The sequence below is a fragment of the Empidonax traillii genome, unplaced genomic scaffold, assembly GCF_003031625.1.
Source record: "Empidonax traillii isolate 1590-97213 ecotype Southwest subspecies unplaced genomic scaffold, ASM303162v1 scaffold1668:size145401, whole genome shotgun sequence".
Classification (NCBI taxonomy): domain Eukaryota; kingdom Metazoa; phylum Chordata; class Aves; order Passeriformes; family Tyrannidae; genus Empidonax; species Empidonax traillii.
In genome coordinates, this window is record NW_020956861.1 from 106,765 (window position 1) to 108,906 (window position 2,142).

The 2,142-nt window shown below is 49.6% G+C and overlaps 1 protein-coding gene across 2 annotated transcripts in view; it reads left to right on the forward strand.

The window, feature by feature from the left end:
* GART (phosphoribosylglycinamide formyltransferase, phosphoribosylglycinamide synthetase, phosphoribosylaminoimidazole synthetase) overlaps positions 1 to 2,142 on the forward strand; it is a 33,250-nt gene that overhangs the window by 3,648 nt on the left and 27,460 nt on the right. The gene's annotated exons all lie outside the window — the stretch shown is intronic.

The following is a 2,142-nucleotide window of genomic DNA, read 5'->3' on the forward strand; positions in this document are numbered from 1 at the left end:
TCAGCCAAAGCTGCTCCTCTGGGAATGCAGCCCAGGACAGTTGCTGTGGTTCCCACTAAATTCACTCCTGTGTTCTCAGCAGTGTGTTGAAGCCCTGTGATCCCCTCAGCCTGTGACAAGAGCACTCTGTCACCATGAAAACAGATCAATTCCCTTGTCCTTAAGAAATTCAGGTTATTTTCAGGTACTGCTCTCTGTACTGGCTGCCTGTTTTGAGCTCTTGGCTGAACACATTAAGCTCTGAGTGGCTGTAATTGAAATTTCTCATAGTTATTAGTTTGGAGAAATCAAGCTTAAGATGTTTCAAATTAAGCATCCAAAATTAGGGGCTGCATTCCAAAAAAAGCCTTGGAGGAATTACTCAGATTCCTGTGTCCTTTACATAACAAATCCTGAACGGGGGGCTTTAACCAACCTAAGACTTCAGTTTGCACTTCAGAACATGTGGTAAGGTGTGCCATTTCAAAAATTTGCAAGCTGTGTCATTTCCAAAGCTCTGTGCTCTTGATACTCCATAAAAAACGTTGCACCAGCAGTGGGAGGTGGTGGAGCTGGAGCCAGGCCCACGAAATCCCCCGTGTGTAATGAAATCCTTTAACCCTGGACTGTGGGACCACCTGCACTTTGGGAGGGAAGCTCAGCCAGCCAGGAGGAATCCAGAATTTGTGGATTTTAAGGAACAGTTTGTCTCACCTGCTCAGGAATTCCAGTGCTGTCACTGGATCGTAGCTCAGGGGGAAAATGGGAAACAGCTTCCCAGAAGCACGTGAGCCCTGTTACCTGGGGCGGGCAGCAGTGCTGGGAAACTCCTGCCCTGGGGGCCAGGGAGTTTCTGGTGTAATCAACACGTGGCTCTGGAAGTTCTTCCTCCCTTCGTGGTTCCTGAAATTGCCTTTAATTAGCATTGCAGCTCTGGGTCTGGGATGATTAATGAAGCATAAAAAAGTGAGCTTAAAATGATAAATAAGCTTAAATGTTTAAAATCTAGCCAGTATCCAAGTCAAAAATAAAAGTTGTCATGGTTAATCTGAGCCAGAAATCATTTCTGTCAATAAAGGGATTTAGATTGAGTGACTAAATAGAGGTTTATATTCGATTTACATTGAATTATCAGGGCAGTTTTGGTGCCAGAAGCATCTAGAATGGCTTGGTGAATGCAGAGATAGAAATGTGTGTGTCTGTGAATGGACCTCACCATCCTGACACCTCCTCCTGTCACGTCTTACCTCCCAGTGTGACTTGTGGTCTAATCTGTCAGTTGGAGCTTTGAAAACCTTGGTCCAAGGTCCCTCTGTGTGATTGCAGAGAAGGCTCAGCTGTTGTTTTAAGCTGCAAAAACACCCCCTTTCACTCAACATCCTGAATTAAAACACCGGGATCTGTCCCCTCCTGGGTGTTGGAAGGACATTTCCACACGGTGGGAATCTTGGGCCACTTTCACTGCTCGTGCCAGGAGCAGATCAGACCTGCAGCAAGATGTTCTGGGGTGAATTCCAGGCTCTTCCTTTCCCTGCCTGGAGAGGCACCTTGCACAAGGGATGGAGGGACAGGACACAGGGAATGGCTTCCCACTGCCAGAGGGCAGGGAGAGATGGGAGATTGGGAAGGAATTGCTGGCTGGGAGGGTGGGCAGGCCCTGGCACAGGTTGGGCAGAGAAGCTGTGGCTGCCCCTGGATCCCTGGAAGTGTCCAAGGCCAGGTTGGACAGGGCTTGGAGCACCCTGAGCTGGTGGAAGGTGTCCCTGCTTGTAGCAGGGGGTGGGATTGGATGATCTTTAAGGTCCCTCCCAACCCAAACCATTCTGGGATTCCCTGTTTCTATGGATTTATCCATCCAGGGTGGCAGGAGCACAGTGGGCGCTGGCACAAAATCTCATCCTCTCCTGTCTCACTCATCACTTCCCAAAAACTGTTCAGGGCAGCCCATCAGCTCTTGGTGTGTTTTCCAGTCTCCTGCCACATCCCAAGGGAAAGGAGGAGAGGAAATGGCCTCAAAGTGCCCCAGGGCAGGTTCAGAGCAGAGAGCAGAAACAATTTGTCCCTGCAGGAGTGGTCAGGCCTTGCAATGAGTGTCCCAGGGAGGTGGTGGAGTCCCTGTGTGTGGGAGTGTCCCAGAGGGGTCTGGATGTGGCCCTTGGGGAC